Source organism: Canis aureus, chromosome 5, assembly GCF_053574225.1.
Source record: "Canis aureus isolate CA01 chromosome 5, VMU_Caureus_v.1.0, whole genome shotgun sequence".
NCBI lineage: Eukaryota > Metazoa > Chordata > Mammalia > Carnivora > Canidae > Canis > Canis aureus.
In genome coordinates, this window is record NC_135615.1 from 50,922,026 (window position 1) to 50,948,537 (window position 26,512).

General features: G+C 42.4%; 1 protein-coding gene and 2 long non-coding RNA genes across 7 annotated transcripts in view; 2 read left to right on the forward strand and 1 right to left on the reverse strand.

Annotated features, from left to right (window-relative positions):
* LOC144314173 (uncharacterized) overlaps positions 1 to 8,505 on the forward strand; it is a 75,756-nt gene extending 67,251 nt beyond the window's left edge. For all 4 annotated transcript variants that reach the window (XR_013379966.1, XR_013379962.1, XR_013379967.1 and 1 more), the window contains one exon: positions 8,184 to 8,505. This is a non-coding gene — a long non-coding RNA (uncharacterized LOC144314173). The remainder of the gene's footprint in view (positions 1 to 8,183) is intronic.
* LOC144314171 (uncharacterized) overlaps positions 1 to 12,180 on the reverse strand; it is a 65,879-nt gene extending 53,699 nt beyond the window's left edge. For both annotated transcript variants that reach the window (XR_013379961.1, XR_013379960.1), the window contains exons 1-2: positions 12,111 to 12,180; positions 11,649 to 11,733 (exon numbers count right to left, since the gene is read on the reverse strand). This is a non-coding gene — a long non-coding RNA (uncharacterized LOC144314171). The remainder of the gene's footprint in view (positions 1 to 11,648; positions 11,734 to 12,110) is intronic.
* A 10,422-nt stretch (positions 12,181 to 22,602) lies between these two features.
* Positions 22,603 to 26,512, forward strand: part of RNF180 (ring finger protein 180) — a 184,298-nt gene continuing 180,388 nt past the window's right edge. Inside the window, exon 1 of the mRNA XM_077897978.1 lies at positions 22,603 to 22,746. The gene's annotated coding sequence lies outside the window, so the exon portion shown is untranslated. The remainder of the gene's footprint in view (positions 22,747 to 26,512) is intronic.

A 26,512-nucleotide genomic window follows, 5' to 3' on the forward strand; every position in this document is an offset into this window, starting at 1 on the left:
CCAATTTATCTTCGTAGCCAGAACCTAGAGTCAAAATGTACGTACTGATCAAAAGACAGATGGAGAATTGTGCAGGTCCCAACACCTGTGGTACCTCTCCCCTGAGGGCCATGTTTCTTTTGAGTCTTTGAAATGTTTGACATCCAATATTTTGGTAAATAAAAACAATAATGCCAAGTGTTTGGGTCCACATTGCTGCAGAAGAAAACCAGATACAGGTGGCTTTGCACTATCAAAGCAAGTTAAAATAATTGTAGCCACACATGGTCAGAAATATATGGGGGCTTTTCCCATTGTTCACTCAGACTCTTCATTTGCCCCACCCCCCACCCCTGCCCGATAAATCACCATTTCTTGAAGCAGGGGAAAAAAAATCTACCATACTTCTGTCAACCCTCTGTGTCTATTCTCTTCAAGCCCTTTCCCAAGTTCCTTTGTCCTCATTTTCCATTCAGCATTCTTCTTGTTTGTTTTGCATGAGTGACTCTGTTTAATATGGTAACTTGAGCATTTGAAATGTGCCTAGTGTGACTGAGGAACTGAATTTTAAATCGTATTCCCTTTTAATCAAACTACATTTAAAAGCTCATACTTGATTCAGTTATTGGGGAACTTTTAACATACTTAAGTTTGGAATAACTTGAGTTACGTGAATCTACTTTTGACTGAAGGTGATATGGAATTCAAAAATATACATATTTCCGATGAAAACTTAACATCTGAACTGAGAGGTTCTGCAAGTATAAAACATAAACTGAAGTTGGAAGACCTAGTGCAAATATATATAAAGTATTGTATTAGTGATTTTCATACTGATTGGTGAAATGATAGTATTTTAAATATCTTGGGTCAATTAAAATATATTATAAAATTCATTTCCTCCACTTTTCTTAGTGTGGATGCTAGAAAAAACTTAAATTGCACCTAGGTCTTAGATTTTTATCACACCACTCCAGTATAAAGTCATAGTGCTGGAACTGTGGTCTGCATATCAGCAATAAAGTTGTCCTCTTTGAACTTCTAAGAACAGCAGGATGAAAATCTGAATTTAAAAAAAATTCCCAAGTGACTTACCCATTAAAACTTGAGATGCATTGATCTAGACTGCAGCCACCACCCATCACTCATCCACTCTTCCTCCTCATCTCTGGCCCACGGAAGCTGCTCAATCAGTACTACTTAATTTTAAGACAATTTTGCAGCTTCTCCTTACACTCTGGCCATTTCTTCCTTCAAATGGCCGATGTACCAGACCCTGGTCAAGCTATCTGTCAAACAGCACTGGTCTCAAGAAATTGTTGCCCCTACCTTCCTTGGCCTTCTCTGCCCTTCCACTACTCTCTATTCCCTCCACCTACTCTAATCATAGAAGCCTATCATGCTGGAACTATGTGAGGACTGTCAAAGGTTCATAGCCCTTAAAGCAGAGCCTGAGACAGGGATTTCTGGTCAAGTGATTCATTCACAGAGTGAGCTCAGATAAAAGTTGAGTATGAGAAGTAGAATAGGACAGGGTGGAAAATACACTGTCTTGTATGAATGGAGCTTTCTGTGATTTGTCTTGCATAACAGGCCACCTTGACTTTCAGGAATGCACACAGGCTAAAGAATGTAGTTTGTGAGACTTGTGCTGCCTAAGTGGCCTCGGGAGCTTGATTAGTTGACATTAGCTGGCTTCCAGGTGAGAATTTGCCCTTCTGATCTGGATGCCTAGATCTGTAAGTTCTGCCTTATATCCCCTCCAGCTCCAGCCTGGGCTGTCCGGAGGGGATGCAAACACACCTAGTCCAGTCTCCTTGGAAAATGCAAAGGCCTGGTAACAGGAATGCAGCTGGCTCCAAACTGCACATAGGCAAACAAATGTTTAATTTCAGACCCCATCCCTTGCTCTATAAATACAGCCCTCATGGCGATGGTCAGAGAAGTCTCACCTGAGTGGAGGCTGCTCCACCCAGGCCACTTCCTCAGCTGATGATCTAAGTCTGTCTTATTTTACTTTACTGCTTACCATTGCCCTCATCTATGTGCAGATTTCCTTTTTTTCTTTCAGTTTCTTTTTAATGTATGTATGTTTGTTCATTCATTCATTTATTCATTCACGAGAGACACAGAGAGGCAGAAACATAGGCAGAGGGAGAAGCTGGCTCCTCACAGGGAGCCTCATATGGGACTCGATCCAAGACCCCAGGATCACGACCTGAGCCAAAGGTAGACGTTCAACCACTGAGCCACCCAGGTGCCTTTTTCTTTCTGTGTCTATTAGATTTTTATAATATCAATAAAGTGGTTTTTCTCTTTGAAACAGAGTACGGCTGCCACGAATCTTTTGTTTAGAACCAACACTAAGAAAGGAGACAAGAGTAATCCTGATCCTTTATGGATGGTCTGGAACCCAAATTGTCCTATAGCACTGTTCTCAGCTTCAGGCAAGGGTGATGCTTTTCTATCTTCAGGTGAGTCAGTCATTGGCTGAAGCCGTGGCTCAATGCACAGCCTCTAGGTTAGGTGGCTCCTTTTAGCTGAAATGTTCTCTGGAAGAGGGCAGCTATGAGCTGTTACCAGCTTACTCACAGCATTTGGGGGAAGGATACACTAAATGGAATTGGGTTGAGAACTGACAGTACCAGTTGTGGTCAAACCCATTGGGTGACAGATTTACTTGCTTTTCACATTTCGTTTACTCCATCTGAGCCTAGCTGCTCTAGGATTCTGGGAGGACACAATGAAATACATTCCCAGCTGTTGCTTGGTCTTGAGGCTAATACTCATACCTTCTGCCACCACCATCACCATTCTAAAATCCCTTCCTTTCAGGGAGCACTTTGGCTGGTCCTGGTGGCTTGCCTAGGAAGTTGGCCCAGACCTTTGTCCTTGAACGGGGAGAGATCCTGGCTTCCAAGAAGCTGTCAGGCCGTGATGGCTACAGTGCTCATTTCCAATTACAACTGGGCATAGGGGTGTCAAAAGAAGCCCCAGTAGATCACCTGAATATAAACATACCCCATCATGTTCTCATTTTATAGTAGCATCTCTACTTCCTCATGATGGTCACGATCAATTATACTTACCAGCATAGCATGTCCTTTCTTCACTTGTCAACTATCATGGGGATCCCATTGTGTCAGAAGCTATAAATTGAAGTTTACGTGTCTCCTAGAATCTGTGCCTCCTAGGAACTAGGACCACTAAAACCCCACAAAGCCCAAAGATTATACCCTAAGTGAGTCACTGGAGTGGCTTTCACTTGAACCTCTTGGTTTCTGAATCCATGTTTTCTGTCTACTGGTGACACCAATGATTGAAGATAGAAACTGCATTCTGAGGACAGTAGGTCTTCCTGCCATGGTGATTCTCAAGCTGGTAACTCAGTTGTATCTTCAAGAAGCCATTTCTTTGCTTTACCCTGGGTCAGAAGGTGTGAAATTCCTAAAAAATATTACATATGTGGGAGATCCCTGAATCTTTGTGTAGTTTATCTCCATGGTAAGATAGGAATCTTAATGTGCTTGCCTCATGTTTACCAGATCTAATGAACATATCAAGATAGTGGACTAATGTAAAATTCAGCAGAGTGATCAGGGGATGGAGGTCTCTTCAAACTCTATTAGCAAGAGACCATAGGCCTGGGACGAGACCACATCTGTATTCTGTTCTCTGCCTCATGTGAATGCAAATAGCTTCTGGTCCTACTTCTGATGTGGGCCCTCCCAAAGGATGTGTTCATTAGATGGCTTTTCCATTTTTAAAAATAATGGAACCTTCCAAGCAGTCCCGCTTCTTTAAGCCATTTGATCCCTTCTTCTACAGTTTGCCACTACAGCTCAGCATCTCTACATTATCTCATGCATGTCATTCCAGAAATGTATTAGAACCATCACTTACCAATATTGCAAAGCGTTTAAATTCTAATGACAGCAGAGTGCTCTCATATCATCAAACTGTCTTTTACCCGGTTTTGGAGTCTTGCCCTCGAAATTCAACATTGGGATCCATTCTAAGGCATAATCTCCTGGTTTGGGTTAGCATATGTTGGTGCTAGGAGCTGCAGCACTTTTGACACATAATTTCTCTGGTTTCTTGACCATAACTAACACTTGCCCACTTAGAATATGATGATATTTTAGTTTCTGGTGGCCAGGAAAAAAATATAGGGCAGATTCTCAGAAGGACAAGGTTCTGTAAGGCATCTGTCTCCTTTGAAGCCTCTGCATTGTCTTCAACAAGTGGGCCTTTATCTTCAAACAAAAAAGGACTAAGCCAATCCTGCAGATTCAGACATTTTTTAAGAGAATTCAGGAGTTCACGTTTCTCAAAGGTTCTCATGTACATCTACCCCAATACCCGCTTCCCATGGCTCACGATCACATGCCTATCAGGGTACTGACTTTAATATAAAACACTTAAAAGGGGTAATAATTCAATCTTCTCTGGATTTCTACTACTCTTAGAATTAGGTTCTGAGCCATGTCAGCATGACATGTCCTGTGGCTATGGACTTTAAGAGCCTCTTTCAATGGTGCTGAGGAGGCCCACTGATCCTCATTCTTTGTTTTATGTTGTTGATTAATAAATACATTTTGTTATCTCTCAGACATTGATCGCCTCAGTAAGAGCAACCCAGTGTCAGTCTTTATAGTTCTCTCCCTAGAGAGAGAACTTTGCTCAACCCAGTGAACACTGCACCAGGTAATAGATCCTGTTTCAGCTGTATCCCATCCCACTTCACCATGTTGAACTAAGTAAAGTCTTAGCAATCACTCCACTGCCTCATGCTAGGGACTGTCAAACTCTACCTATGTCAGTGATCACATCCTCATTATTATCTAGCTACAAAATAATCCAGAATGAATGAGGGAAAGATTGAAATCCATTCTTAGAGTCTGGATTCCTAAAACCACTTCCTAGACTCATAAAATGTAAGAGCTCCAAGATGCTTGTCTTATACCATTTCCTTGGAAGTAGAGCCTGAGGGCAGGGATTTCTGTTCAAGTGATTCTTTTTTTTTTTTTTTTTTTTTAAGATTTTATTTATTTAGTCATGAGACACACACACACAGAGAGAGAGAGAGAGAGAGAGGGGCAGAGGCACAGGCAAAGGGAGAACCAAGTTCCATGCTGGGAGACCAACATGTGACTTGATCCCAGGTCTCCAGTATCAAGCCCTAGGCCAAAGGTGGCGCTAAACTACTGAGCCACCCGGGCTGCCCTGTTCAAGTGATTCTTAATGAGTACTTTGAGGAGAAGGAGGGAAAGAAGATAAGGCTTGTACAAATTGCACCAGAGAATTGATCCTCCCCTGAGGTTTGCCTGTCTGCCATATGCCAATTAGTCATTGGTGAAGGGTATGCTCTGCTGTGGGTCAGGGATTGGGGGGTGGTGGTTTACATAGCCTCCCAGGCAAGGTGGCTTCCATTTCCCTGAGGATTTTCCTTTAGTGAAGAAGGCATTGTGAGTTCTATTAACAGACACTGAGAACAGCTGACAGGTGAGTGGACCAGCCAGTAAAGGTGATCTGGGCAGGCACCAACAGCATCTACTACAAGGCCTTAAAAAGTACCTAACTCACTGATTTTTAAAATTGTTCCCTCTTTTATATCATATGCTACTTTAAGAAGCCATTGTATGTTGTGAATCCACCCCATGGAAAAATATACACACATTCTCATACTTGCATATACTGAAAGGAGGTTGACAGATAAGACTCAAAGAATTTATATGACTCACCCAGAATTTATGCTGCAAGTTAGAGCAGAATGAGATGGCCAGACAACCAAAGTTGTAAGCACCAAAACTTTTTCTTTTTTTTTTTTTTTTTTTTTTTTACCAAAACTTTTTCATGAAAAAATGTGTATGATGCATTGTACATAACTGAGGTATTAAAGCAGCAAGATAACTGAAAAGCTACCTATTGCATAAGTTCACAGATATGTTTAGTCCTACACAAGATCCTCAGTTTTTTGTATTTAAATGTTGCTATTGTACCTTTAAAACAATCAGAAGGATTTATGTAGAAGGAGGGGTGTTGTGCTAATGGGATTAGTGGAAAGGATAAAAATTAAAGTATAATCAGGGCTCTAAAGTGCCTTGTTTTTATAAAAAGCACAAATGTTAATGTTTTTTGCTTTCATCTTCATTAATACCTAAAGTAAGAATTAAAGTTTATGGGCTCAGGTATTTTAAGAATGCCTGTAAGTTTTATTGTATTTCCTGTTTTCTCATCAGTGGTGTTCTAGAATGTTAAAATGTAAGTACTGTTATAAGACAAGGAAGCTTTGGTTTTTATTAATTTATTTTTAAGGTAGGCTTAACCCTAACACAGAACCCAACACAGGACTTGATCTCACCACCTTGAGATCATTGACCTGAGCCAAAATCAAATGCTCCAAGGAAGCTTTTTTAAAGAACTTTTAAAACAGGTTTTATTCTGTGTTAGACTTTTTTTTTTTTTTTTTTAATAATGAAAGGCTATTGACTGGTCCTTTACAAATGGCTTTCGGGTGTTAGTTTGCTACTTTGGGAGTGAAAAAGGGAAGATAAAGAAAAAACATTATATTCCTAAAATATGGCTAATTTGACTGACAAATTGAGCTCTTCAGGATCTTAACATTTCTAGTGTGATATTTGACCTCAAGGTAAATAATTACCTATTTTTAATAGGTAATATGGATTTGAGAAGAGGTGACGGTTGTAGTTTCAGAAGGGTGGTTGAGACCCAAGGAAAAATAGTTCTAGTGCTAGCATTTAAAATTACAAGCTTTGGCTACCTATAAATACAGTATATTTGCATGCATATTATTCATACACACTTGACTCTTCTTGTCGTTTGTATCCTTACACACCTCAAGCCTGCCCTACCGTTTTTTGAAAGGACCTAGCAGATAGTAATATTTAAGGAATACACTCAATGTATGTTCTTTTATCTCCCAGCACAGAAAAGCATTTATTTTGTCCAATACTAGAAAACAATTGAATATAATTTATTTCATTAGTCTGAACCTGATAATTTCTTTTGTCTTTAATTCTTGTTGCGTTTGCAACATTTTCTGTTTGATTTCTTCAAATTCCCTGTTTTTGTTCACCTTAATTCCTCCTTGGGCTCTTTCTCAATTGCAAATAAAAATGCAGAAATGAAAAGTTTCTGTCCTAAGGACAGGCATGGTATTTATAAGGGAATTTCTCCTTACTGCCCTCTGCCTTAAGCAATGAGAACACCTGCAAAAAATTAACTTGAAACTAAAAAATCTCTGCCAGTCCTATTTCTAAAAGACTGAATCCAAACTCTGAATCCATTTAGAAATCAAAAGTCTAGCTCTAAAGAATTATTTAGAATGATTTTTTTTTGTAAACAACTTTCAAATAAATAACTAAAAAATAAAAATAAGCATTTTTTTAATCCTAAAAATATGCCTACTTCACTAAATGCAACTATTTACTAAATACCACTATGTTTTTTTTCTTGGAATTGGTTTATAATCCTGAGATTTAATAAATAAGCACTTAAAGATGTTGATTATATAGTAAACACTGATAATTGACTTAAGCAAATTTTAATTATTAGACACTTTTGATAAATAGCAATAATCTCATTCAAAAGAGATAATAATAAAGTCTTGCTGCCAGATGGAATATTACAATAAACATAAGTCTCCAGACAAAATTTGCCCCAGCTCTAAATCCTTGAGAAAAAGTAGCCCCCACCAAAAAAAAAAAAAAAAAAAAAAAAAAGTGACAATGGAATAATAGCCTTATAAAGGAAGGAAATTATGATATATGCTATAACATGGATAAAGCTTGAGGACATTATGTTAAGTGAAATGAGCCAGTCATAAAGAGAAAAATACTGTATTACTCCACTTACACAAGATTCTCAGAGTAGTCAAAATTATAGAGATAAAAAATTGAATGGTGATTGCAAGGGACTGGGCAAGAAAGGGGATAATAGGGAGTTATTCAATGGGTTCAGTTTGGGAAAATGAGAAAGTTCTGGAAATGGATGGTGATGATGGTAGCACACTATTATGAATGTATTTACTGACACTGAACTGTCCACTTAAAAATCATTCAGGTGGTAAGGTTTGTTGTGTGTAATTTACAAGAATACAAAAAAAAAAAAGTGAGAAAGAAAAAAAGGTGACTAACCTATTGTGTAAACTCACTGACATCCTTGTCCTCTGTCCTTTAAAGCACTTTGTAAGAAAGATTCACCCACGGCAGAGGCAGTAATATTCTAGTTATAGGATTCTGTCAACTTTCTGGTAAGCTCAGATAACATACATCTCCAGAAGTGTCTATGCACCTGACCCAGTGGAGTCCAGAGGTTTCGGCTTAAGCTACTCTCAACAGCATAGTCTTCTGGGATTGGAAGATTTTTATTACCTATTCATGCAAGCATGGGAGAAACTGTGAAGGGGTTTCTTTGTTTCTTGTTTTGTTGTTGTTGTTGTTTTGCCAGTCTGTATACTGGGAACACCACTTTGACAACATGAATAAAGAATCATTTCTAACATTCGTGTACTAATTATCAAAATTTTTGGTGTGGGTCACTGATAAAGCTAGTCCTTCTGATTGATTTTTCAAACATCTCATGGATATGGATTCCTTATTAATTTTCTCAGCCATTAACCAATTGTCCTGGAGTATAGATTAAAAATAGTATGCATATTTATCACACTGTTTCTCTACTTGGAGATTAATAGCCTTACTAGTCACTTGATTGCCCTTCATTAACTCTTTTCAAATAAAATAGGTTGTGATGTAGCGAAGCATTTTCTGGGCATAAATTGTCTAAATTCCTTACAACCTCTCCAAATAATTCAACCCCTCCACCCCTCTTTAATTTCCCAGATTTCTTATGTTCCCCTCCAGTCTAATCTGTGAGTATTTTAGTGAATAGCCTCTGCATCAAATCCAATCTTATGTTCCTCTCAATACTATCCTCTTCCCAGGGGTGGCATTGAGACATTAAGAGCCTTATTTTCCTTCTATATAATAGGAATGAGAACATGTTGTAAGTATCTCACATAAAAATACTCATTATAATTCACAGTCTCCCACTACCCTAGGAGAATGGGCCCTAGAACCTGCAGGGTTCTTTGCTGGTGAGCTCTGTGAGGTGTGAAAAGTTAGAGCTAGAAACTAGAAAAACACTAAATTGCTCTATAGAAGAAACATCAAGAAGCAGAGATAGAAATTCCTGAGGACAAAAGGGCTAAGAGCACAGAAACCAGGAGGTCTGAGCTCAGAGACCTGTAAGATGCGAGTATACAAAGATGAGTCTAGTGAGGGTGTGGCCAGAAGCAGGGACTTGGCAAGGGACAGCAGAGTGAGATTTTGAAAGAGGTATTCTGGGTGGGAGTGGGGTGCAGTGTGATCCTGCTGGGATCCACAAAACTGCAAAGATTGCAATATGCTTGGTGAGATTTGATTTCTTGTGGAAATAGAGGAAAGAGCTGACTGAGAAGAAGGTGGACAGCTGACCTCTGGGTTATGTAGAGATGCATAAAATGCCTTTGAATTCGGCTGTGTGTGTGAAGGATTGGAATTGGGAATATCATGTAGGACAATGGAAGAGATGGCGCCACGTTCTGATAACTTTATACTAAATACCAGAGCAGACACACAAGGAATCAATAAAAGAAAGAGCCTAGATTTACCAAAAAGCACTCAACATGCATGGTTACCATGTAACATTCTTCATTTAGTCATTTTTCAGGTAAACACTCAAAGCATTCAGTACCTTAATGTATTCATTTTTCTCTACTTTTTTAGCTACCCAATTCTAACTTTTCAGTCGACCATATCAAAAGTACACAGCAGAAATAGGAAAGACACATATACCAAGAAGGAAGAAAATAAGAAAGCACAGGGGCGGCCAAAAATGTAAAATATATGCTAATAGCCCAGAGAACAGTCACAGCTTGGAGAGTGCTAATTCAAGTTACAGTCAGTATCCACTTAGGATCCAAGGTTTCTAAACTGAGCTCTTGATGAGGATTTAGCACTGTCTGGTTTAATAGGCACCAAATTGGAGAAATACATGGAAAGCACATTACCAAATTTCAGAGGGCTCAGAAATAAAACCCCTAGAATAGCATCACAATTTTTGGAACTTTGGGAGATACGTGTCCTAGAACAAAACAATGTGATGATGAGAAGCTATATAGTTTGCTCATTAAATGGAGACCTGTCTTTTGAGCTCTAGATCCACACTTCCATCTGTCTTCTTGACTTCTCTTCTTTGATATCTTTATGGGAAATCTTAGGGTTTCATAGAACCAAATTCATGATCTTTCTTTCTAAAACATGTTTCTCTTAAAGGATTCTACATTTAATTTGAATGCTACTACCAATGAGCCAAGTATGCAAACCAGAAATAGAGTGCACTGCCATAGGCACCAACTCTCTCTTTTGTGACAATTTCACCTCAAGATCTTTCAAAGAGGAAAGTCACTCTATTTCTTCCATAATCCCAACATCTCTACTCAGGGATACTACAGTAGACCCCTAACTGGTTTTCTTGAGTCTATCCTTAATTCCCTCCAATTTATTCTGCACACTGTCGCCAGACTGGCATTTTCAAAACACATTACCTGACCATTCACACAGGGGCTTGAACTCCTCAGTGGATTCTCACTGCTTTGAAAATAAAGAACAAAACTTTGACCATAGCCAGTGAAGAAGCCGTGCATGATCTAGTTGTTTTTCATTTTGATAGCCTCGTTATACCTTGCACTTTTATTCTTTGGCTCTGTATCAGCCTTAAGGGCTTCTTTCCAGTTTCTTGAAATAACAATTCATGGTTCATCCCCAGAGCCTTTACACACTCTTTCCTTTTTCTGGAATGTTTTAAATTTCCCATTTCACCAAATTGCCCACGCCCCTCCCCACGCCCCCCCCCCCACATTTATCTTATTTATCATTTTCTCAGAGAAGCTGCCATGAGCACCACACTTAGCCAAATTCTCCAGGTACAGTCTCTCATACTACCTTGTACCTTCCTTACATAGCACTCAGCATAATAATTTGATTTTTATTTCTGTGACTATTTGTTTCCTACATTTGGCTAAAACTCCCAGAGGAGAAGAAACCATTCTTCATTGTATTGACCATTGGATTCCCAGTAAGTAGCATGATATTTAACACAGTAGGTGCCTATTAAATATACAGTGAATGAAAAAAAAGGATAAAAGTTGATAGTTATAAATGTATAACCCTGTGTTCTGTTCTAAAGTCTTAAAAGATTGAATTTGAGTTTACAACAAACATGAGTTATTAAGAAAGAGTATGGCTACGACCTTTGACTACACTGATGGGCATATACCGCAGTGGTAAAGGAAGATAAGAGGGTCTCTGTACTCTGCACGCCCAGGCTACGTGTGTAGTAACGGGCCTTTGTACTGGCTGTTCCTGGAGTATGTGTGCCCTCGTGTAGGCACATGGCTCACCTTTATCTCTTTCACATCTGCTCAGTTATCCCTGCATCAGTCAAGGTCCCAACAGGAAGCAGCTACTTGGAAACAAGATACTTCAAGGGAGGTGTATGACCTGTAACCCCCCCACCCCACCCTCAGAACGTTTTGTTTGCCTTCCCTGCTTTATTTTTCTCCATAGGGCATCTTACTTTCTGACATACTAGTAGGTTTTACTTACTTATATGTTGTTGTTCCTTGTGAGATTGGAAGCTCCCCAGGGGAAGGACATTTTATCTGTTTGGTTGGCTTGCTATTTCTTCTCGCTATAGGTATACACAGGAGAGATTCTCAATTAAAAAAAAAAATCTCTGAAGTGAATGAATGCTCTAAATTCTGGGCTCAACATTTTTAAGAAGGGCATCAAATATTAGAGGAGAGCACTAGGATAATGAAGTGTCCAGCCTGCATGTGCCATAAGTAGCTGAAGGGCCTGATCACACTTAGCCTAAAAATGAAAAAGCAATGGATTGCCTTGAGTTTTTAAAGGTTAACCCTTTGAAACAGACACGCTGTTACTATGTTCCAGCAACAGATAGAATTAAAGGCAGTAGAGCAAATGGTATTAAGAGGATGTCAGGGGAGGGAGGGGCAAGACGGTGGAAGAGTAGGGTCCCCAAGTCACCTGTCCCCACCGAATTACCTAGATAACCTTCAAATCATCCTGAAAATCTACGAATTCGGCCTGAGGTTTAAAGAGAGAACAGCTGGAATGCTACAGTGAGAAGAGTTCGAGCGTCTATCAAGGTAGGAAGACGGGGGGGGGGGGGGGGGCCGGGATAAAGAAACAAAAGGCCTCCAAGGGGGAGGGGCCCCGCGAGGAGCCGGGCTGAGGCCGGGGCGAGTGTCCCCAGGACAGGAGAGCCCCGTCCCGGAGAAGCAGGAGCTGCACCGACCTTCCCGGGCGGAAAGGGGCTCGCAGGGAGGTGGAGCAGGACCCAGGAGGGCGGGGATGCCCTCGGGCTCCCTGGGACACTAACAGACACCTGCGCCCCGGGAGAGTGCGCCGAGCTCCCTAAGGGCTGCAGCGCGCACGGCGGGACCCGGAGCAGCTCGGAGGGGCTCGGGGGCGGCTCCGCGGAGGGGGCTGCGGGGCGGGAGCGCGAATCCAACAGCACAGGCCCCGGAGCACAGGGCGCCGGGACACAGCCCAGGATCCCGCCTCCCCCGGGACAGGCAGAGGCCGGGAGGGCCCAGGACAGCAAGGACGCTCCCGCCCCAGCTGAGCGGATCAGCGGCCCCGCCCCGGAGCCTCCAGGCCCTGCAGACGGAGAGCTCTGGAGTTACTGCGGGGGCTGACTCCAGGGCTCCAGAGCTGCCCCGCCACTGGGGCTGTTCCTCCTGGGGCCTCACGGGGTAAACAATCCCCACTGAGCCCTGCACCAGGCAGGGGGCAGAGCAGCTCCCCCAAGTGCTAACACCTGAAAATCACAACAGGCCCCTCCCCCAGAAGACCAGCTAGACAGACAAGGTCCAGGGGAAGTCAAGGGACTTAAAGTACACAGAATCAGAAGATACTCCCCCGTGGGTTTTTTTTTTTTTTTCTTTTTGATTTCTGATTGCTTCCCCCACCCTTTTTTCCTTTCTTTCTCTTTTTTCATTTTTTTCTTCCTTTTTTCTTTTTTCTTTTTCTCTTTTCTTTCCTTCTCTCTCTCTCTTTTTCTCCTTTTCCCAATACAACTTGTTTTTGGCCACTCTGCACTGAGCAAAATGACTAGAAGGAAAACCTCACCTCAAAAGAAAGAATCAAAACAGTCCTCTCTCCCACAGAGTTACAAAATCTGGATTACAATTCAATGTCAGAAAGCCAATTCAGAAGCACTATTATACAGCTACTGGTGACTCTAGAAAAAAGCATAAAGGACTCAAGAGACTTCATGACTGCAGAATTTAGATCCAATCAGGCAGAAATTAAAAATCAATTGAATGAGATGCAATCCAAACTAGAAGTCCTAACGATGAGGGTTAACGAGGTGGAAGAACGGGTGAGTGACATAGAAGACAAGTTGATGGCAAAGAGGGAAACTGAGGAAAAAAGAGACAGACAAAAGACCAGGAAGATAGATTAAGGGAAATTAACGAGAGCCTGAGGAAGAAAAACCTACGTTTAATTGGGGTTCCCGAGGGTGCCAAAAGGGACAGAGGGCCAGAATATGTATTTGAACAAATCATAGCTGAAAATTTTCTTAATCTGGGAAGGGAAACAGGCATTCAGATCCAGGAAATAGAGAGATCCCCCCCTAAAATCAATAAAAACCATTCAACACCTCAACATTTAATAGTGAAGCTTGCAAATTCCAAAGATAAAGAGAAGATCCTTAAAGCAGCAAGAGACAAGAAATCCCTGACTTTTATGGGGAGGAGTATTAGGGTAACAGCAGACCTCTCCACAGAGACCTGGCAGGCCAGAAAGGGCTGGCAGGATATATTCAGGGTCCTAAAAGAGAAGAACATGCAACCAAGAATACTTTATCCAGCAAGGCGCTCATTCAAAATGGAAGGAGAGATAAAGAGCTTCCAAGACAGGCAGGAACTGAAATAATATGTGACCTCCAAACCAGCTCTGCAAGAAATTTTAAGGGGGACTCTTAAAATTCCCCTTTAAGAAGAAGTTCAGTGGAACATTCCACAAAAACAAGGACTGAATAGATATCATGATGACCCTAAACTCATATCTGTCAATAGTAACTCTGAATGTGAATGGGCTTAATGACCCCATCAAAAGGCACAGGGTTTCATACTGGATAAAAAAACAGGACCCATCTATTTGCTGTCTACAAGAGACTCATTTTAGACAGAAGGACACCTACAGCCTGAAAATAAAAGGTTGGAGAACCATTTACCATTCAAATGGTCCTCAAAAGAAAGCAGGGGTAGCCATCCTTATATCAGATAAACTAAAATTTACCCGGAAGACTGTAGTGAGAGATGAAGAGGGACACTATATCATACTTAAAGGATCTATCCAACAAGAGGACTTAACAATCCTCAATATATATGCCCCGAATTAATAACCAAAGTAAGAAATACTTAGATAATAATACACTTATACTTGGTGACTTCAATCTAGCTCTTTCTACCCTTGATAGGTCTTCTAAGCACAACATCTCCAAAGAAACAAGAGCTTTAAATGATACACTGGACCAGATGGATTTCACAGATATCTACAGAACTTTACATCCAAACTCAACTGAATACACATTCTTCTCAAGTGCACATGGAACTTTCTCCAGAATAGACCACATACTGGGTCACAAATCGGGTCTGAACTGATACCAAAAGATTGGGATTGTCCCCTGCATATTCTCAGACCATAATGCCTTGAAATTAGAACTAAATCACAACAAGGAGTTTGGAAGGACCTCAAACACGTGGAGGTTAAGGACCATCCTGCTAAAAGATGAAAGGGTCAACCAGGAAATTAAGGAAGAATTAAAGAGATTCATGGAAACTAATGAGAATGAAGATACAACCGTTCAAAATCTTTGGGATGCAGGGATCCCTGGGTGGCGCAACGGTTTGGCGCCTGCCTTTGGCCCAGGGCGCGATCCTGGAGACCCGGGATCGAATCCCACATCAGGCTCCCGGTGCATGGAGCCTGCTTCTCCCTCTGCCTGTGTCTCTGCCTCTCTCTCTCTCTCTCTCTCTCTCTCTCTCTGTGACTATCATAAATAAATAAAAATTAAAAAAAAAATTCAAAATCTTTGGGATGCAGCAAAAGCAGTCCTAAGGGGGAAATACATCGCAATACAAGCATCCATTCAAAAACTGGAAAGAACTCAAATACAAAAGCTAACCTTACACATAAAGGAGCTAGAGAAAAAACAGCAGATAGATCCTACACCCAGCAGAAGAAAAGAGTTAATTAAAATTCGAGCAGAACTCAACGAAATTGAGACCAGAAGAACTGTGGAACAGATTAACAGAACCAGGTGTTGGTTCTTTGAAAGAATTAATAAGATAGATAAACCATTAGCCAGCCTTATTAAAAAGAAGAGAGAGAAGACTCAAATTAATAAAATCATGAATGAGAAAGGAGAGATCACTACCAACACCAAGGAAATACAAACGATTTTAAAAACATATTATGAACAGCTATACGCCAATAAATTAGGCAATCTAGAAGAAATGGACGCATTCCTGGAAAGCCAAAAATTACCAAAACTGGAACAGAAAGAAATAGAAAACCTGAACAGGCCAATAACCAGGGAGGAAATTGAAGCAGTCATCAAAAACCTCCCAAGACACAAAAGTCCAGGGCCAGATGGCTTCCCAGGGGAATTTTATCAAACGTTTAAAGAAGAAACCATACCTATTCTACTAAAGCTGTTTGGAAAGATAGAAAGAGATGGAGTACTTCCAAATTCGTTCTATGAGGCCAGCATCACCTTAATTCCAAAACCAGACAAAGACCCCACCAAAAGGGAGAATTACAGACCAATATCCCTGATGAACATGGATGCAAAAATTCTCAACAAGATACTAGCCAATCGGATCCAAAAGTACATTAAGAAAATTATTCACCATGACCAAGTAGGATTTATCCCCAGGACACAAGGCTGGTTCAACACTCGTAAAACAATCAATGTGATTCATCATATTAGCAAGAGAAAAACCAAGAACCATATGATCCTCTCATTAGATGCAGAGAAAGCATTTGACAAAATACAGCACCCATTCCTGATCAAAACTCTTCAGAGTGTAGGGATAGAGGGAACATTCCTTGACATCTTAAAAGCCATCTATGAAAAGCCCACAGCAAATATCATTCTCAATGGGGAAGCACTGGGAGCCTTTCCCCTAAGATCAGGAACAAGAGAGGGATGTCCACTCTCACCACTGCTATTCAACATAGTACTGGAAGTCCTAGCCTCAGCAATCAGACAACAAAAAGACATTAAAGGCATTCAAATTGGCAAAGAAGAAGTCAAACTCTCCCTCTTTGCCGATGACATGATACTCTACATAGAAAACCCAAAAGCCTCCTCCCCAAGATTGCTAGAACTCATACAAGAGGATGTCAGATGATAAAGAATATTTGATTCATTAGAACTATCTACTAAAAAGACAAGGACAGTTTTGTTTTGTTCACAAGTAGATTGCTCATCATTGGAAGAGCCCTAACAGAACTGAATGGCTTTCATCCAGGATATAATGGAAGCAATGGCTGAATTGAATGGAAAATTTAACTAAATTTCCCATTGCAGTGCACCAGATATACATTCTGGTTGAACAGCTGAACTGATATAAACATATCAATATTTGGCCAAAGTCAAGGCCAAACCTCAAAATCACCATCATAGAATGACTTCTTGAGTAACAGAATAAAGCTTAAAAAGTATTTAAAAATATTCCTGCAATGTTGGTTTCAAATTATATTAATAACTTTAAAAGTTTAGTATTAAAATCAACATGGCTTAGTTCTCAGCTGCTAGGTGCTCATTACAGTACACATTTGTGATTCTGAGTGCTCGAGATTGGTAGAGATGCCAGACATGTTTCAGCTAGCGCTGTCAGTACCAGATACTGCCATTATGTCATTAATCTTTCCTTTTTCTCTGACAATAAGCAACCAAAGTTATCCATTCTTAAGTCTCCTAACCTGTGCCCTATTATTGCTCTGGACCCAAAGATTCTTGGATGCGCTTATGCTGACATTCCCAAACATGGAAGCCTCATTCCCTGACTGAATAAAATGCTTCCTGGGGGCAACTCTATTAACTTTTGTTTTGTTTTCTTTCTTTCATGTACTCATTGCTTTACAAAATCACTTTAGAGGATTTTTTTCCATTAAATTTTGGATATAGTAACATAGCAAAACAGTAATGTAATTGGTTTTTAACATAAAGATGATGTCTGTGTTACACAAATGACACTCTAGTCAGCATTTGGCTTTTTGGGCCCTCGGAAGACTAAGGCTGAAGCTAAGGCCAAGGAGGGGTTTGTGCCATAGCTAATGCCACTCGCTGCATATGGATAAACCCCACAGAAGTAATTTCCGCCTCATGACCCTGACTGGAGAAGGCAGGGCTAAACTATCCTTAGTATTCAGAGTGCCTTCCAGTCCTACAATTCTAGGATTCTGTTATTTTATAGATAAGGAAACTGAGGTTCAGGCAGATTAAGTGGTTTGACCAGAAGCAGCACAGACAGTGAACGAGCCAGGCTTAGCTCTTGCATCACAGTGGCATTCATTCTCTTGCATGGTGCATTATTTCAAAGGATAAAACTGTGAAATAGCTAATTAAATTGCCCAGTTTCATGAAGGCACTGTGTCTAGAACTTCGATCTCTAGGTAATACTCTCAGAGCAAGTCTCTATCCATGATCTTTTTTTTTTTTTTTTTTTTTTTTTTTTAAGAATCACTGACATGGGCATCTTTACTTACAGTAAGTCTGCAATTAGCCTATTAATATTCAGAGCGGATGCCACTTTTGTCCTTTGATGAAAGATTCACAAATTTGCAATTTATGGGAACACAGAGCTATATGAAATCATACGCACCAGCATATATGATGCCATTTTGGTAAATTTGTGAATTTCATATCCTCAGTTTATCCCAAGACCATAAACTTAAATATTAGGACACATTGCAAGTTGAATCTTTTGCAGGGAAAGTCTGATACATTCAGACTCACTGTTGCTAGAGTGAGCTAGAATAAAAACTGTCATGCTATTTAAATGGTTATATTTGCTTGAATTATTTTGGCAAGGCAACACCTTTTTTTCTTCTTCTCTTTCTTCCTCTTTCTTACTCCCTGACGAGTAACAATTGCTTCCGCAAGCCAATTTCGTTTATTTTTTTTTTAAAGATTTTATTTATTTATTCATGAGAGACACAGAGAGGCAGAGGCAAAGGAAGAGGGAGAAGCAGGCTCCATGCAGGGAGCCTGATGTGGGACTCGATCCTGTATCTTTAGGATCACACTCTGGGCCGAAGGCAGGCGCAAAACCGCTGAGCTACCCAGGCATCCTGCCAATTTCATTTAAATCCTGAAATCAGGGGTACCTGGGGGGCTCACTGGGTTGAGCTTTCCACTCTTGACGTCAATTCAGGTCATGATCTCAGGGTCCTGGGATGGAGTCCCACATCAGGCTCCATGATCAGTAGGGAGTCTGGTGGAAATTCTCTCTCTCCCTCTCATTATGCCCCTCTGCACATGGGCTCTCTCTCTCACTCTCTCTCTTTCCTTAAAATAAATGAATGAATCTTTAAAAATGAATACATTCTGAAGCCTAACTAACATTTGGAATGGATCTTATAACATTTGAAGATGGAAGGGACTTGTAACCTCTTTGAAACTAGTAATAGTCCATTTCAATAAATGAATTAGGTGTACTGATTCTGATAAACCTATTGATTGAAAAATTGCTTTGAATTATTAACTTAGAAAACCCAGCTCAGGTGTGGGGCAGCAAACTTTGGGAAGTTACCTCAATAATCTGGAAAGAACTACTTAAATGAAGAGTTAGTTTGAAAATGTATATTCTTTATGAGTAGGCTAGGGATTAATGTTAAGTCTACCTAAAGATTATTGTAGTAGCTACCTAAATTGTAAAATGTTCCTAATAAAAAATGACCTATTTAAATGATTTTGTTGTTAACAAGACACCATCACATGCTGTTCGCATTTGATAATCACAACAGGACTAAGACATGATTTAAGATAAATCAGTTTGATAAGTAAGTTATGTGTCTTGCACAAGATTATATAGCTAATAAATCACAAATCTCAAGTCTTCTTTGATATTTTCACAATATCATGCTTTTCTTAGAAAGAAGGCTTTTCCTATTAGTGTTTTAAAGATTAGGAAATGAACATGCCTGGTAAAAAAAATTGTTGTAACTTTAATAATAATTTATTCAACCTATATTTATGATAAATACATATTGCATATTTTAATTAGTATCTATAACTATATTACGTATAGTTATAATTGGATATAATAACTAAGTCTCTGATCTAGTGTCACGAAATGTTTTGAACAGAGTCACATTTCATTCCATCAGTAATAAAATGCAAATTAGTGTGTATTGATTTTTTGTAAATACAAAATCAGACTTATTCCACTTTTTCAGATTTCATTTGATGTCAGTTCAATCTGTAGTATGTCCATAGTCTTACACATCACAAAGGTAGAGAGTAAAAGTAAAAACACACAACTACCTTTTCCTGAGAGCTTTTCTCATCTCCATTCCTGTTACCCATAAATCTCTAGGAGCATTGCTTTGCTCAATAAATTCAGCATTAGTTGTATAATATTTCTACTGAGGAACATTCAGATATGTAGAGATTACTCTGCCAATGTCTTTTTGGCCTTGTTACATCCCTGTCCAATCTGAAACATCTATTCCTTCAATCTTTGTGCTTTGGCCAAGCCTGAGCCTTGTGTACATCATACCATTGGACCGGTTTTGTTTTTCTTCCTAAGATGATGAACATTTTGAAGACAGTCTCAAAACTTACATTCAGATTTCTACCATCATTCAAGCTTCAGCCTGACTCTTGCTTTGATGTCCAGTGATCTTTTATTCTGTGCTCAGTTAACTACACACCACTTAAAATAGACATTTTCTTTATTTTTGCCTGCCTAAATATCCACTTCCATATTCTGATAAAAGTCCCCAATATTCCTTTGGGGGGGCTATGCCCCTTCCACTTTCATCCTTTTTGGTCTAACTAAGGAGGCTAATTCCACCCAACACCCACATCTCAATACACTCATACCTGAGTGTTATGGGTGAGAAAAACAACACTCAGCCAACTTATTAGTTCTCTCCATCTAGTCATAGTGATTGATGAGAACGGGCATGCAATCCAAGTCTGTAAGCTGTGCCTCAGTTCTAAAACGTTGCCACAACTCTTGGGAAAGAGGTATTCTTTTTGCATCGCAATTTCTAAACAGCTTGAATTTCAGCCTGGCGCTACTGGAGGCCAAATCTGCCACTGCATAGGCTGATCTTCCCTAAAAATAAAGCCAACACAGAAAAAATAATGCCAGAAGATTGAGATATCCTGCTGATGGCAACATTTGAGCACTTAGATCCAAATATGCATAAAACCATAATGGACTTATTCCTATGAACTACTGAATATTTTCCTTGGGTCAGCTTGAACCGGGTTTGTCATTTCATGACCAAAACAAGTCCTAACTAAAGTACTATTATACAGAAACTGTTTTCTTAAAGGTTGTCAATAATACTAGCCATAACAGCTGGTATTTGTTGAGTCCTTACTATGAGTCAGATATCACTTTAAGGACTTTACATACATAAAATCATTGAAACCTCCTAATAACGCTACAGTATCTCTGGCCTTAAATCTCTATGACATTCCATTTTGTCTCATCTTTCTGACTTCAGCTGGAGAAGGTTTTCTGCTTCTAAAGAATTGTGTGATTAGATTGGGCCTACCTGGATAATCCAGGATGATCTTCCTATTTGAGTTCGTAACTCTAATTACATCCTTTAATTTAATGTTCATAACATCTAATTACAGTCCTTTTTGCTATGTAATGTAACATATTTACAGGTTCCAGGGATTAGGATGTGGACATCTTTTGAGGGCCACTGTGCCTCCCACGGTTGGCATGAGTGCACATTTCATTTCTCTCTTCTAGCAAACCCTCACATCATCCCTTGGTTGTGACAGAGCACATTCTCCAATTGTTTTCTGAGAAAAGATGCATGAAAAAACTATTTAAAATTTTGCATATCTGAAATACCTGTTTTTAACTTCGTGTTATTTTCTAGGTTGGAAATCATTTTCCCTCAGAAATGGTCTTTTGTGTTTCTGTCCAAAAGTCCAATGCCATTTTAATTTCTGAATCTTCATAAATGACCTATATTTTTCCTCCCTGGAATTTATTAAAATCTTTTCTCTGACTCATAGGCTTTGAAATTTCACAGTAAGGCATCTTGGTATAGATCATTTTTGTCCATTGAGCTGAAACCTGGTGTCCTATTGCCCTTCAGTTCTGAGGACTAGGCTCTTGGTTTTCCTCAGTGATTCTTTGTCTTCTATTTGTTGTATTCACTATTAAGGTATTTGACCTTTCCGGCCTAATTGTCCTAGCTAAAACCTGCAGTACAAAGTTGAAAAGAAGTAGAGAGAGAGGACGTTCTTGTCTTATTCTTGACTTTAGGGGAAAGTATTCATTTTTTCACCCTTAAGTATGATCTTAGTCTTGGGCTTTTTATGGATGTCTTTTATCCGGTTGAGGATGTTCCCTTGATTGAATGTTTTATCATGAAAACGTGTTAAATTTTATCGAGTGCTTCTTCTTGATTTACTGAGATGATCCTGTGGCCTTTACCTTTTATTCTAAGAGTAGTTCTTGACTAAACCAACTTGCATTCCTCAGATAAATCCCTCTTGGTCATGTTGTAAAATGTTTCTTCTACGTTGGATTTAGATTGCCAGCTTTTTATGGTGGATTTTTGTATTAATATTCAGAAGGTATATTGGTCTCGTAGTCTTCTGTTCTTTTTTTTTTTTTTCTTTTTCTTCTTCTTCTTCTTCTGTTCTTTCTTTGACGTCTCTGGTTTTGTTATCGACTGCCTTGGCTTCTCCGGCGGGAAATCATCATATGCAACCCCGGTCTTGGACAAGAATCCAAATAAGCCACTTCAGCTTATTTGGAAGCAAATGGAGATTTCCAACTCGCAGAACGGCCATACAGTCTTCAGAGGTTCTCTGCTTAGAGCTTCCTTCCCCTTCCTCCAGCCAACTAGTACAACTTAACTTTTCAAGTTTCTGAGCGTATGTATAGTCTTTGGATCATCTCTGTTCCTTGCTTTCATGCCCTGGTGACAGGTCAAGATTTTCCCCAAGGGGCCCCCTCCCCTCCCCGATTAAGCACTTTTGACTCGCCTCGGGCCGTCAGCTCACCTGCCAGGTGTGGCCGGGAGTGGGCTCAGCGGCTCAGGCCGGCGGCGCGGAGAGGCCCGGGCGCCCTGGGCGCGGCCCCGGCAGGTGGCCCCGGGGCGCTGCTCGGGGCGGCCCGGGGCGGGCGCTGGGCGCTGGGCGCTGCTCGGGGCGGCCCGGGGCGGGGCGTCGCCCACGCGCGGCCGGGGCGGAACCCACAGAGGTGAGCGGGCGGGGCGCGCGCGGCGGGAGCGGGACCTGGCGGGGCCCGAGCGCCTGCCGCGGGGCTTGCCTCCTGTCGCTCCCCGGCTCCCCGGACCGGCAGCGCGGCGCCGCGAGTCCCGAGAGCCCCGAGCCCGCAGCCCGCAGCACGGAGCCGGGAGGGGGCGCGGGCCGCGGACGCACACGCAGGTAAGGGCCGGAGGCTCCCTGCGCGGCCGGGCGCGCCTCCCCGCCCGTGGGCCCGCGGCCGCGCTGCTGCTCGCAGGGCTGGGGCTGCAGGAGCGCCGGGCGGGCTGGGGCTGGGGCCCGGGCCCGGGGCTGGGCCGGGGCCGGGGCCTGGGCTGGGGCTGGGGCTGGATGTGCTGGGCTGGGGCTGGGCCGGGGCTGGGCCGTGCTGTGCTGGAACTGGGCTGGGCGGGGGCTGGGCTGGGCTGGGGCTGCCCCTGGGCTGTGCTGGGGGTGCTGGGGCTGGGTCGGGGCTGGGCCGGGGCTGGGCCGGGGCTGAGCCGGGGCTGAAGCTGGACCTGGGCTGGAGCTGGAGCTGGGCCGGGGCTGAGCTAGGGCTGAAGCTGGAGCTGGAGCTGGAGCTGGGCCGGGACTGGGCCGGGGCTGAGCTGGGGCTGAGCTGACGCTGTGCTGGGACTGGGCTGGGGCTGGTGCCGGAGCTGGGCTGGAGCTGGAGCTGGGCTGGGGCTGAGCTGAGGCTGTGCTGGGGCTGTGCTGGAGCTGGAGCTGGGCTGGAGCTGGGCTGGGCCAGGGCCGGGCCGGGGCTGGGCCGGGCCGGGGCCGGGCCGGGGCTGGGCCGGGGCTGGGCCGGGGCTGGGCCGGGGCTGGGCCGGGGCTGGGCCGGGCCAGGGCTGGGCTGCGCTACGCTGTGCTGGAGTTGAAGCTGTGCTGGGCTGGAGTTGAAGCTGTGCTGGACTGTGCTGGAGCTGGGCCGGGCCGGAGCTGGCCAGAGCTGAGCTGAGCTGAGCTGAGCTGAGCTGAGCAGGGCTGGGCCAGGCCAGGGCTGGGGCTGGGCTGGGCTGAGCTGGGTTGGGCCAGAGCTGGGCCCGGGATTGGGCCGGAGCCGGAGCTGGACTGAGCTGGGCCGGGGCTGGGCCGGGGCTGCGCCACCCCCTCCCCGCGTCCCAGGCGACGTGGCGGCCGCGGCCTCCCTTTGGCACTTGCAGCCGTGGCCGGAGTCCCCGGGGCGCGACCCGAGAGCCGCCGGGTGGAATTACACCGGGCCTGGAAGGGGAGCCAGGGCCGCGAGGCTCGGGGCCAGGCTGGGGAGGAGCAGGGCCCGGGAGGGCATGGAGCGGGAGGCGGCGCCGGGGTGGTCGGGTGCCCTCCAGGGGAGGAGGAGCTGAGCCCCGTCCCCGGGGGCTGGTGGGGGCACACACCCCCTTCCGTGGCCCGTTGGCCCTGCACAGAGCCGCTGTCTTTTGTCTGGTCCAGTAGGTATTGGCCTTTCAGCTGCTTCCGTTGCAGCCTTGAATCCGGGGTGTCAGACCCGGGTAGGCCAAGGTTAGAGGTTAGGAGGGTGCTTTGGGGAGGCGGGGGGGGGGGGGGGGGGGCGGGACACCAAGCCCTGTTTAGCATGAACGTGGCCGCATCGGCGTGTCCTCTTCCAGGCAGTACTCAATACTTCGGCAGCATCTGATAGTTTGAGGCCATCCCAGACGGCGTTCATTAGTGAACTTCAAAGGAGAGTTGTGTGGATAGGTTCCTATTACCCCATTTTATAGACCAGACAGCTGAGGCACCCACGCGGAAACATGATTTTATCACACCTAAGCAGTCAGCCCTTGTGGAGGCTGTGATTAGCACTTGTCTGGTTGAGAGTTATTCTCACTCAGGCTCATCCAAAATGTGGGGCTTACAAGTGCCCGTCAGATACTCTTTATGTCTTTGTAAGTCATTAGGTACTAACACCCCTCATTAAAAAGAGTCGGATCCTTTTAGACTCCTGGACTAGCACCCCTAAAAAGTGATACTGAAAAGACCAGAACCATCTTGTTGTGGAAACCCAAGCACAGCTGCCTGTGGCTGGAGAGACCAACAGTCGAGAGAGGACTTTTGTTTGGAAAGGAATATGAGCTTTATTCAGGAGACCAGCCACCTGGGGGAGAAGGCCGATTCTCAGGCTGCTGCCTGGCCCAGAGATTTTAAAAGGGGTTTTTAATCAGTGAAGGGAGTACAGTGGCCTGTGACATTTCTTGATTACATCCAGACCCGGTAATACCAGCCACAGAGTTATCTTGGTACTTGGAGGCTGTGCAAGAAGATGTGGTTCCTTGGTACCCAGGGTGTTTGTACAAGAGTACTCTCTTCTTTCTGCAGTGGAGGGCAACATTGACAGATGCACAAAGGGAAGTCAGTAAAGTCTTTCATGTGACCTTAAAAATGAAAAAAAAAATTTTTTTTTTCTGAAAGATTGCTGGACGAATGAGAAAGTCAAGATGGCTTCAAGCGTACTTGCTGGCCTCTGTGGCCTGGGAAAGTTCTAGTCTCTTACTCCCCAAGGCCAGCAGTCTGCAGATCTCAAAACGAGCAAGTTCTGTTAAAGCTCAAGGGCCTTACATCAGCAAGCAAGGAGTGTGCTAACTTGAAGCAAGTTAACCCTTAAGACCAGCTGGAGTGCTGTTAAAGTTTCAGTTGTCGAATAGGATCAGGAGAGTAGTCCTAAGGCCTAAATTTGCTTGTCAGATCTTGAATAGTCTATATAAATATGATACCAGTGGAGGCCCTCAATGTTTATTTAATAAATAAGTTGATTGGGAGAAGTGGACTCATAGGTGTTCTAGAATATTGAGCAGCAAGTTTTCTTTACTCAAACAGAAGAATCAAACATTTAGGAGAATCGCCATTTTAATAATTTCAGTGAAATTTAACTTGTAATCATGTGCATTGAGGTTGTTGTACTTAATTAACTCACCAGAACCATCAACAGCTCACCAGTTTCACTAGGATTTGCTCTTAAGTTTGTTGACAGATTTTACTGCCCATTTTTCTTTCTCTCTTTTACTTATATATTTGGTTTTTCAAAGTGAAGGTTTTTTTTCTTCTAAAATCAGGTATTTAGGGGCACCTGGATGGCTCAGTGATTGAGCATCTGCCTTTGGCTGTGGCCATGATCCCCAGATCTTGGGATGGAGTCCTGTGTTGGGCTCCCCGCAGGGAGCCTGCTTCTCTCTCTGCCTGTGTCTTTGTATCTCTCTGGGTCTCTCATGAATAAATAAATAAAATTTTTAAAAATCAGGTATTAAAAAAAAACAAGCATTCTTTTTTTTTTTTTTTGATAAAGTAGACTCCAGTAGGACATTTTTTAGTGTATTTTAAGGTAGACACCAGCCTCTTTAATAAGCATCTGTCATACATCAACTAAGAAGTCTTTCTGGCAAGTATGCAATGAATTAATGATCATTTTATAGATGTCTGTAATATTTTATGACACATCTACCTCATTTAATGCCTTTTTATCAAGCAGCATAAAGCTAAAACATTTCATTTAAATTTTGCTAAATACATAGCACAAATGTTAGGGCACAACATGCCTAGGCTCAATTATCGACTCATGAAGTAGACACAATTCCTTCCTTACTCTTATCTTCATTCAGCCACCTGAAAAAGTGATAATCTGGCCTTTCTCTTATAAGGGATATTTGGAGAATTATTGAATTAAATACTGTTAACTGTTAAGTAAAGATGCCCTTTTACTGCAAAGTGTGACTACAGAGTCATGAAACCCTGTCCTGCCAGCCCCCCACCCCCCCACCCCGAACATGCTGTTAGTTATTTTTTAATACAGTGGTCATTCCAAATCATCACTGCTGCTAGTCACACTTACTTTGAATCTTTTGAAATTTGTAGTGAATTTACAAGTAACAAAAACATGCTTTTAGGATCGCTTTTATAAGTACTGGCTTTTGCTGGTATTTTATTTTATTTTATTTTATTATTTTTTTTTTTT